The sequence below is a fragment of the Anguilla anguilla genome, chromosome 15 (assembly GCF_013347855.1).
Source record: "Anguilla anguilla isolate fAngAng1 chromosome 15, fAngAng1.pri, whole genome shotgun sequence".
Classification (NCBI taxonomy): domain Eukaryota; kingdom Metazoa; phylum Chordata; class Actinopteri; order Anguilliformes; family Anguillidae; genus Anguilla; species Anguilla anguilla.
This window is the reverse complement of record NC_049215.1, coordinates 15,611,380-15,623,583: the sequence shown is the minus strand read 5'-3', so window position 1 is coordinate 15,623,583 and position 12,204 is coordinate 15,611,380. Positions and strand designations below refer to the sequence as shown.

At 40.4% G+C, this 12,204-nt stretch overlaps 1 long non-coding RNA gene across 1 annotated transcript in view; it reads left to right on the top strand.

Moving 5' to 3' along the window:
- The window catches only part of LOC118214495, a 37,545-nt gene extending 26,093 nt beyond the window's left edge, over positions 1 to 11,452 (top strand). The window contains exon 4 of the long non-coding RNA XR_004762630.1: positions 11,306 to 11,452. This is a non-coding gene — a long non-coding RNA (uncharacterized LOC118214495). The remainder of the gene's footprint in view (positions 1 to 11,305) is intronic.
- Positions 11,453 to 12,204: the final 752 nt, after the last annotated feature.

Genomic DNA, 12,204 nt, shown 5'->3' with positions numbered 1-12,204 from the left:
CGATAATACTACTACTACTACTACTACTACTAATAATAATAATAATAATAATAATAATAATGATAATTGTGCATATACAGGGGGTGGTAGTTTCGGTCTACAAATTAATTATGTGATGCTAAATGCCCATAATGAAATTTACTGTTCTGTATTGTCATTATTTTCTACAATTGTGTAACTACTGAAATTAATATCAGGTTATCACCTTGAATGAGATGATCATATGAAATTTAGAAGCTAGCAGTGTGCTGGATAGGCAGGAAATAATGACTTTACCCTAAACAGGATTCAAATCCAGTATGACCTGACTCTCACACCATCTGAACTCAATACATTGGCTAGTTAACCTACTCAGGATATTGAGAATATGGAGAAATGGTGATCAGCAAATAAACACCAATACAGCACTATGATGCACTTTCCCAGGATTTAGACTGAAAGGTATGAATTATAAATGCCTCTGAAGGATTGGCTCTTTCCATTCCACTGACTGACCGGGACAGAGTAAAATGAATACCAATAAAACAAGCGAAAAGCTGCATTTATAACTGTTCGGAATGGTTAAAACACATTACCTCACACACACACACACATGCACACACACGTGCACACATCAGATTATTTTAATTTATTCTTTTTAAACCATCTTGCAGTCAGATTGTAATTAATAGAAATTTCCTAAATGTATGTGGCTTGTTTGTTTTTAATAGCATCTTTTCTAAAATATCTCTTTTTAATATAGGATTATTTTTTTTAATAATTCAAAGCATGGCTGTAAGTTCTCTCCAATTTGTAAAACCAGTGTTTTCACAAAACGTGAAAAAGCACATATCATAATAAACACTGAGGTGGGGATTTAATTATTTGTCTTTTACTAACAGGTATTTCTTTCTGCAGAAATACTATCAGTAAGTTCATAGATCACTAAAACTAACCCACCAAACTGAGTTTATGAAGAATAACAACAAACACCTGTGTTGTAAGTCAAAGTTAAGGATACAAGTTGATTGAATACCAACCTTTTGACAACAAAACTAATGATTAACAGTCACCAAAATTGGAAGTCACACACACACACAGAACTAGAGGAAAACAATACAGCTTCAGATGAACACATTGAACAATATATGAGGAAACAGGACAGTCGAGGGGCCATCAAACTATAATTGCGCAAGTGGCATTTTAGAAATACTCAGAGCACGGGGGTCATGCTTTCTTAGGTCACTGACAATGACATCATCAAACTCCTATTAGCCCAGCAAACCACACAAGCACTATTTCACGATATCGACATTGGATCTCTTCAAAAACTAACAGTGCGGTCTCTGAGCTGCCCTCAATCTAAAACCCTAACCTTCCACAGAAAAGAAAAAACATGTCTGCAGAGAGAGGGATTTCGCTCTTCCAATTAATAGGAAACAAAACAAACCGAACCATTTCCCCTTTTCCTGGGCCAGGCCCGATATGGGCTGTTTGAGTGCATCGGGTTTGTGTTTTTTAAGATGCATGGCCAAGCCTTTTTTTTCTTTTTTTTACTTTACTGTGGTCTGGCCCACTAGGTGAAGTGCTTCTATTGACTTACAAGGCGGAGGCATGTGTCCAAATGCAGTCCCACTATTTTTGTAATAATAGCTGGCAGTCGTGGCGTTTAATTATTTATGAAGACCATTCAATACAAACAGGTTAGTGCACACATCCGCTTTAGCTTCACTGGGCTTGGTTTTACATCACACGGACGTCGGGATCCACAGGGTCCCGCTCTTATTACTGCCTGCCCTGAAAGGCAAAAGTGGGGGGGGGGGGCTACCTAACCCAAAACAGTCATCTGGGCATGGGGGAATCGCAGTCCATTTCCAAGGCCCCTTCTCAAGGTTCGCCAGATAAAGCCCCCCCCCCCCCCACTCAAATCCCAGTAACCCACACTCTCAGCCTGTCGTGATGTAAGGTAATATCAGCCATGAAGGTGGATCAGTCTCCAGATATCTCTCTTTTTCTTTCATCTTTTATGCGAAAACAGAGGAAAAAGTACACAAAGAAAGAAAGAAAGAATGAATACATGGATGACATTAACTCTGTTGTTTTTCATGTCTGATACTGCAGTCACTTTCTGTGTTTTACGTTACGTAATTATGCTATTTATTTTATTCCGCCCACTTATTTTTAACGTTGTGTTTGGCGCCCCAAACACCGATAAATGCCGAGAGACTTCTCTCAAAATATTTCCTGATATTTTTATCACAAAAGTCACCCCCCCCCCCACCTTGCTCGTGGTGCATTACCCAGCTCCTGCTATTAAGGAATGGAAATAGAAAAGCAGTGCTATGTATACCTGAGGGCCATTACGCTGCGAGAACACTTAGGCAAAGCTAATGAACTCTGCACACAGGAGGTAAATTATAAGTGCGTGTTCTCAATGTAATGTTCCGTAACGTGCTGTGACACATCCAGCCAAGTGGATCAGAGCATCCGCAATAAGTCTCAATAAGAGTGCTGAAATAAGACATGACTAAGCATAAATCAAACCTATTACCAACTCAGTGCACTGAGAAGATGATAGATGTGGATTAGTTATGCCAGGAGAAAAACTACCTCTAGAAATTATGACATAATGATAAAAGTTCATTTTACTCACTGTTGTAATACTGCTACTACTACTACTACTACTAATAATAATAATAATAATTATTATTATTATTATTAGTATTATTATTAGTAGTAGTATTATTATTAGTATTATTAGTATTATTGTGTTCATTATTCTTATGATAAAACTGAAGAATATCGAATAATGTCAAAATAAATTGCTAGTACACAGAAGGAATTCTCATTATTACTGTAAATCAACCCTAACAGAGTTTACATGAGTCCAGTAGGGACCATATGTTCTCTATTACAGTTAATTGGACTCTGTTGAAATGCTAAGGACTTTTTGAATAACTCACCTCCTCAATTATTCTGTGCTCAAATACAGACCTAATGGTTATTGCTAAACAGAAAAATGTGTGCTGTACAATTGATTATTACCATTAGCTCTATGCAACATGGCTGTTTAGCACTAACAGGCCAGTGTAACATAATGTTTGGCAAACTGGGCTTGTAACTCAAGCAGGTTGGATTCTCGGTCTGTTTCTTTTGAAGGTGGGACCATGCCATGTTACGCTTAAGCATCAAACTTGTTTCTGTGCACATCTGGCAGTGTAAATGCCTTGTATGTAAGAACAGAGCTGTTTACTTTGCTTTGAATAAAATAATCTACTAAATGCTTTAATTTCAGGTAATAAAAATACACTATAGCCAACTGATTAACTGCATTAGCAAAGGGTCCAGTGACATAGCCTTCTAAGAGCATGAAAGTGTAGCCTTCTAAGGGTAACTCACATTAGAAACCATGTTTGTTGTGTAGGGTGTTAATGTAGCTGATTTAATATCCTCAAGGTAAACCTGTAGTGTGCACAGTTGCATTTCACCTGAACAGACAACATAAATGAACAATTCATAATTGGGAGCTATCCAGATATCATTAAATGTTTTGTACTAATGAATGGAAAATATTTTTCATATTCACTGCAGCAACACCAAGGGCATGATCATGAATCATTCTGACTCTTAAAACGTCAGTTGGGTGGAATTCAGCTACACTGTGCAATAATGCAAACCAATGTAAGAAGGTTAAAGACTTGTATACAGGCTATCGCTAAAAGGCTAAGAATCACTAAGAATCAATAAGAAGGCTGCACACCATACTGAGAGAGAGGGAGAGGGACTGAGTGAGCGAGCAAGAGAGAGAGAGAGAGAGATAGGGAGAGAGAGAGAGCATACACTCATCCCTGATCAATGAACTTGGCGAAGTAAATGGATCTGTCCCCTCAGCTGCCCGGTAACCAGAGAGGGGTTCCCATTCTCCCACAGCAGGGCCAGGAGAGAAATAGAATACTCTGCCATTACAGTGTCGCAGACTGATGTACAGAGCTAAATAAAGAACAATTACATCACCCAGCAACGCCTTCTGTTCCTGCACACACACACACACACACACACTCTTTTTGTTCTGTTCAATTGTAACAGGAATTCCAGTAGTTGAAATGTATTGTACCAGATAAGCTAGGAGCTCATCTCAGGTTCATCTGAAAGCTAGGCGCTTCATCGAAAGCTGGTTGTACAACAATAACACGTAATGTCCAGACAACAGAGAAATTACATTGTAGAATAGAACTGATAATGGGAGCTGATAGTTGACAGCTGAAGTTAGTTTGATACAGCAAAAGGTAATCAATATGGAGATACCTGCATTTTTCTTTCACTCCAGAGCATTGCAAATTGAATACACTGTGTATTTGTGTTCAAATTCATTAATACATGCTTTGTCTACATATGAGCTAAATTTATGTTAAGGCACTAAATATACACATATAAAAAGTGCAATACACACAAATACTTGTTTTGAATTTCGAGCTTTACAAAATATCAATCCATATGCTTAAACATCAACACATTGCTGGAGTAGATGCGAATTAATGTAGGTGTGAAAAAAAAAAAATCTATAAACATCTGTGAAAAAGCACTTGGTGAATTGGTATGTTAGCAATGAATGGGCACATTGGTACTGCAGAAATACTCTTCTTAAGTTTTGTTTCTCAGAAGTAGGTGTTAGTATTCTTTGTTCAGAAAGTTAAGAACAATGGCCATGGTCCAAACAAACCAATAAACAAATAAATATTCAGAATCAGTATGATTCCATATATACTCATAACTGGCAAACCACAAAACATGTAAATTGCACCAGGTTCCTTCTGGCTTTTCAAAGTGGTTAAAACAACTCATTCACTCAAAATGTCTTGAGAGTAGCATAGCTGTTTGAGGTGCGCAGACTAAATGAGACTGAACCGAAGCTGCCTTTCCTGTCCTGTGTTGCTCGTGCCCTGCAGACACACATCCCTTTCATGTGCAATCTCCAGGCATAGGGCTGCATCTGCACTTGCACGAGCACTGCCTCAGTTAGCTTAGCCAGCATGTGGCTGGAGTCACACTGGGATTATAATACCCGCTAATTAATATACACTTCCTGGTATTACGCTGTGTAAATTAAAACTGCAGCGCAAAAAAAGAGGAAGCTCTTTCTGGAAAATCTATAGCCATCTAGCCCCTGGGTAATATCTCCATAAATAAGGTAATTAGATTTAGAACAACACAGAACTGATGACCTTTCAGTGTGGCTTTGTTTTCAAATTTATCTGTTTTAATTTGTGAGATAAAAGGCCAGTATTAAATCTGAGTGGTAATCGGAGATATGATGTCTTCATTCGTGACCTTGATAGATGAGAAGAGAGGTCTTCTTTTTTAACCGCTAAACCTTTCCAGGCAGCTGAAGTATTGCATTGTGTGTAAAGTAATGTAAGGGATGACCTGGGTTCGAAAGTTTCACCAGAATTTCCAGTGAGTGACACCCAGTGCCCGGCTTGGCTGGGTTGGTCCATTTGTACAGTGCGTATATATATATATACATTTGTAGCTCATGTTCTTTCTGTCAGTGAAGACAAATAAGAGCACCTACGTTTATTGTTAATTGAGCGAGAGATAAGGGAGAGATAGAGATATATTCTGCATGTCTATTCCCCTCTATCTCCCTCTCATTCTCTCTCTCTGTGATTTGTTTCTTACTGCGTACAGAATACAGCAAGTGCAAGAGATATCAGTACTTGCTGATTATTTTTATGGTCAGCCAAGCAAAGCCAGAAGATCTTGCCCGAAATGGCAGTGAGAAGATTTTAATGGTGGTGTCCATGGTTGAGGTCAGAGAATGGGTTTTATGAGCTGAACTACAACCTGTGTGAGGTTAGGTAGTGGCCTATAGATAGGGCAACAGCAAATGCAAAAATACTGCCAAGTTTAAAAAGCCTTACACTTACAGATACGGTATTGACTGAACCCAGTGTTAAGCATTTGTTCATTTATAAATCTGCATGGATTAGTATGTCTCATTTGTTTCACAGCTTCTTAAAGAGAGTGAACCTGTTTGCAGGCCACTGCAGCCAGCATCAAAAATTCAAGCAGAATCCAATCATAACCACGTGGCAGAACATGTCTATGGTGCTCACTTTCCACATTACGGAAATCACTTTCGCGTCAGGATCATCTGCTTTGACAGCCAGGAGTCTGAGGAGGGTTTGCGGGGCAAACCCAGTGTGTGTTAACGATTTAGAAAGCAGCTGCCCCTCGCAACATAATAACCAATTATTGCATTCAGACTCCCGATTCAGAACAAACGTGAATAATGACGTCATTCGGCGTGAGAATGAGGGACGCGTCTCACTTAAAGCGGCCGCCACCGCACCTTCGTTTCCGAAAGCGCCAGTTACCTGCCAGGCCGGCTGAGTGAAAGCCCGCCGCCGTCTGCCCGGCGAGAGGTTCCGCCGCTTGTTTACATACGCTTCAGCCGAGGGAGCCGCGATCTTATGGCCGCGTTTATCTTCCCCGGCGCCCCGGCTGCCACCGCTCCTAATCCTATTGCGACTCGATCGTGTCGCAGCAAAGTGCTCCGCCGAGGCCCGTAATTGGTGCGCCGGACCAAATTAGATTGCCGTGTGTTTAGGAAAGCAAAGGGTCATTCCCCCATCAGCACCCCCTCATTGGACGAGGGGGGGGAAAAACCAGAAACGGGCGGCCTCTCATCCCCTCGTAAAACAAGCCGGAGTAATTTAAGAATTGTCACCGCTGCGCAATATATGGACGCCCTCTCCTTGTTAAAGGGTCCGCACGCTGAATTTCTGCGTTTATGTACGCCGTGTACAACACCTCAATGTGACTTGAATGGGCTTTAAAGAGGAGATGACTGTGAACGGATATGGCAAACCTGAGCCAAAGGAATATACAATACCAAGCTACAAGATGGATTCCTTTAAAAGTCAGGATGTTACAGATAGCCAACATTTCTAAGCTCATTTTAGTGACCCTGGAACTCAGGGCAGGTATGGCCTACCACAAAAATGAATAGATATTGAACTGAACTTGAATTGAATTGGGGTATATAATTATATATACTACACACACACATACAGACACACGCACACACGTACATGTTTACTTATTCCACGCATTAACCATATATTTATTTTAATTCCATTTTCATAAGGGCAGTAAAAGCATTCTATTGAATTCTTATCTGAAGACATGCAGCTTTCTCAGTCTCTAACAAACACACAGTCTACCACACAAATATATTATTCTCTTTAAGATGAATAATTTGGGTATTTGGCAGTTCGTTAGTATGATTTATAACGGAGACGCATTCAGGCTGTATCGCATCTGTAAGATCATAGCTTCCTCTTTGCTTTGGACACCGAATTTGGATATGGAATACCAATTACAGGGTCTGCATGAATTTAATAATGAAAATAAATTCACATACTTTTCAGATGCAATAATAGCATTGCTCAGAACAAAGGTAAAACATAATGAATGTGTCTTTCATTTTTTGATAACAGACATATTTTATTTAACAATCATATTAGAACCAGAAAATGAACTAACTGGTCTCATTTGTTGAGTCAAGGAAATTAATGCTAAAAGATTTATTTATTTATTTATTTTTATTTTTTAAAAGTATATATGTGATGTTACATTTCTAAACCCGCAGTTATGAAAATGCCTCAAGTTGTCTCCTATAGCCTGTATTCTAATGCAGTATTCTACAGGCTTTAGCAGTCTCCAGTATTACAGTTTTTGAAAACAAAAATGATCAATTATACAGATTAACACAGGCAATGCTAATTGAGTTAACCAATCACCTAAATGTGCTCCCTTAACAGTCTTTTGTGGAACAAACATGCATTTAACCATGTGCCAATGTCCATGACAAACAACTGAATATATATACAAGCTTCATGACAAAGCAAATATCCGAGGAACGTGAAGGTTCTCGGCTACCACAATGTTTCAACACGCTCTATTTAAAAACATCAGTGCATTCATCAGCTGTCTTGGAAACTACTAAGTAACATTTTTAAGCTGTGGGCTAACACAGCTGTTGACCATGCATCAGTTAGATATAATCTGCTGAGAAACTGGATGTATCTGAATTTGTTGAGCTCTGGGGTACATACAGCACTACAATATTGTGTCAGTTGTGGAAAGAAATATACTGTAATTAATATCTGGCCCCACCAGATATATTCATGCCTCTCGCTCTGAGACACACTAATTACAAGGCAGTTAGCAATCAGCATCTACAATATACCTGCCAGAGGCAAGAGTGTGTAAGACTGTGACATGTTTCTCCCCCTTAATTTGTATAATAAAACCAGCTGGAAAACAAGCTCAGGGATTAGCCATATGTGATGGGCTTTAAAGCAGTTTGGAGGGAGTCAAGTAGAGCCAGCCATCTTGTTTCTCAAGCCATGTGGAGCTGCTTAAATCTCAGCCAAATCTGGGGTATGTATTTATTTATTTATTTACTTACTTACTTAATAACTTATTTGCAGGCCTACAGTGGTGCAGGTTAAATATGCTAACAGATATGTGGTTCCTCTGGGTAAAAATTTTATCTGGTTTGCTCCCCTTTTATGGTGCTGTCATACCATAGTTTCCTACCATTCATTCTGCATTCTCATTGGCAGGGCCAGGCCTAAAACAACTCAGCTATGAACCACTAGTACTGTACGACCATTTACACAGCTGTATTCAAGCATTTAGCTGCCACTCTGGATATTTACTGAAGCAATTTGGGTTAAGTACCTTTGTTCAAGGGCATGACTGGCAGTGCCCCATGTGGGAATCAAACCTAGTTCCCTAAACCATTGTACTACACTGCTGTCACATTCAAGCCTAATAAAGGCCTTTTCACACTTGGTCTTATTTCAGACAACAGTCTCATTAGCATTTCAGAGGATTGGTTCTGGGGGTAAAAACCCTTCCCATGCTGCCTTGGGCCTAAGAAGCCATTCGCTGCCAGATTACATAGTCCGTGTTCCCACTGGAGTCAAAAACACTTTCCTGGACCCCTCTCTTCAATGGGTCTATATGGGTCTAGTATGTGTACTTGGGGGGAAAATGAGTGACACAAAGCACAAACGAAGAAGCTTACGAGACTAATGGTAGTACACCCCTCTCGCCCTGTCACTCTGGCCCAAGTGGGGATTCCCTCAGTGTGTTCCGTGCCTGATCTACGCGCTTTAGACAGGGAAACGCAATAAGGTGCTGTCCTTCAAACAGTTAACAGTATGATGTAATCAATAAGCAATTTCACTCCAAACCAGACGTTTTATGGCAGTTTAATGAGGTATCAGCAGGGCCATTTACATTTCAATAACTATCGTCTATAGCTGAAATGCATGGAGTCAACAGCTCTTCAATAGTTTGTGTTAGGGATTAGTATGGGACATCACTTCTGGGTCATGACCCCTGGGAATCTGTAAAGAAGTTACTTTAATCACTGTGGTTTTCACCGATCACCTTGATATCCAGGACAGTCCATTGAGGCATAATGGTGTATTACCCAGTAATAGTAAGGAATTCAAATGTATTATTATTATTATTATTATTATTATTATTATTATTATTCCAAATCAAGAGTGGTTGAAAGTTCACTAAAATTAATGTTACAAGGAAATTAATAAAGTTCACACTATATCCTACGAAAAGAAACAGCATTGTTTCTAATAGAGTGAGCTTGGTGTTCTTTGCAGTCATGAAACTGCTTTAGCTACAGGTCACGGTAGGTTCAACTAAACTGAGGACACATTTATGGTTGCGCCCACAAAGTGCAATGCTATTATGTTTCAGCACATACCAATCTGCAGCAAGAGGGACATAAATGCCAATATATGAGCACTGCAGATGTACTGAATATTATATTTGTGCCCATAGCCAGAACCTGAAGCTCTTTGTAAGCATGGTGTCTGGCGTCTGAGCGAGACCTTGGTCAAATATGTATGAATATGTATGAAATACTTTAACCCTTTAGATGGAGGTAAACATTGAATTTAAAATCTGTCAGTGGTAATCTTCAGGAATCCGACTGGTTTTTGAAGGGTTAACGTTTTCATACGGTTATTTGTTCCAGGTCTGATATGCACGTGAATTTTTGCCCCATTTTCATGTTATTAATCATTTTTAGAAGGTGGCAAGGTGCAGTGTAAACTGCACATAAAAACAAAATTATATAATTTTCGCATTTACTCATTTAATATCATTTGCTCTGGGACCAAATAGATTTTCCATTCACCTTGCTGCATTTGCTGTGCATTTGTTCTGCACAATCGTAGCAGTGCAAGCCTCTAAACTCCAAAAAGAAAATAGGGCTGTTAGTGTCTTGAGTTTGGGGATTAAGAAGTGCGACATTTGCTGAAGTCCCAGGCTTTTTAGTCTACTATGGATTAGCACTTGATCCCTCCTAAGCATTTTTATACAGGAGTACATTACCCTTGGAGCCACTCTGGGCTCCCTGTCTCATTAACCTGGGAGTTAGATAAATCAAAGAGCCCGCTCTGGAGCGCAGATAAGCAAACTGCAGGCCTGCAGCTCTGTAATGTATGGATCTGGGAGGCTAATAGGAATGTATTGACAGGAAAATGGTGTGCTTATCCTGCTATGGCTGCGTATTGCACACAGAAATCCCCTAAGCAGATGGGACACTCTTTTGGGGGGTGGCAGCGGGGGCAGAAAGGAGGGGTCTGGTGGTAAAAGTGATCCATGGGTATTGCTTTATCGCCACTAATTCATCAACGATGACTGCCCCTAACTTCCATGCCCCCCCAACTTGCCAGTTCGGGGGGAAGGCTTGGAACTGCCTCCCAATCCTAAAGCACAAAACTCAGCACAACAAAGAACTCTTAATTGCCACGCATAAGCAAAAGTTTAGCCCATTACTGTGATAAATGCCTGTGCAATAAAGACGGAATTAAAGCAAGGCCTGTAATGTCTCTGTCAATCATTATTTTATTTGTTCTGAGGAAAGTTTCACACAAACATATATACTCTCTCTCCCTCTCTCTTTTCCTCTTTCTTTTGCACATGCACATATGCACACACGAACGCACACATGTACACCTATCTACATGGTATGTAGAGCTGGGGTCTCCTACCCTGGGAGGGCCACAGTGTCTGCAGGCTTTCGTAGTTTCCTTTTCAATCGGGCAATGGAGGTCTTGTGTGTGGACTTTGTAGCCCAATTTGAATTAAGCAGCACGGGAACACACACACACACACACACAAAGAGAGAAGACACATGTACAGCATGTCTTGTTTGCCTGAAGTGAATGTGGATTTTGGGGCACTCATAGTTTGATCTGTTTCGGTCCACGTTTGACAGGATATGTGATGTCACGGCTCGGATGTTCTGCACACTCTCAGTGGCACACCTCTTTGACGTACGGTCTAGGAAATTTAGATTTAAGACCATCACATCGTCTTCGCCTGGATTCCGGCTGAAGAAAAAAAAAACATTGCACTTGCATTCCAGGACCTTGTACTTCAATAATACTGTTCCATCTGACGTTTCTGTTATTAAAACTAAGTAATAAATATTCCTGCTGTTCTGTGTTTTTTTACTATATAAACCATTATGCAGTTGAAATGCCTTTTGAAACAAGTTAACACTAACATATAGCCAATACAAAACAGGCTGTCCTGCCATGGGTCTTTCGATATATCAAAACTCTGCAGAAAGATTGCAATAATTCTAAGCTATAAATTAATTTGCGAGTCAAAGAAACTTTAATCCCCGAAGAAAAGTGACTTTTTTCTTCTTCTTGAGATACGCAATAGCTTGAATTTATGTGCGAGTCAAAACCAAGCACAGATGTTGTTTGAACCCAGGCCTCAGCCTCCCATAGCCACAGAGCGGAGTGTATCATTTCTTCTCATATACGCAGGGGGAAGGGAAGGCAGCCCTTTCCTAGTCCTGGTGGTCCTGTCCTGTCTTTACCCCCCCCCCCCCCCCCAACCCTCCATCCCTGTACCCCCTTCTGGGGGCCCTGATGGACTCGATCCTGTGCTCAGAGGGCCATGGGGGAGGGGCGGAGCCTCAGGGAGAGGAGGGGAGAAGAGACATTACTCTTCACTGACAGGGCCGATTGATCAAGATGTAAGACTCAATTCCAGCACAAAGACCTATAATGTTGAAGTCAGTAGGTTATCACTAAGGGGCTTGCACCTTGCACTGTGCCGCCCTTATTGAGTGGGCCCCGTTTATTGGCTGTGTGTGTGTGT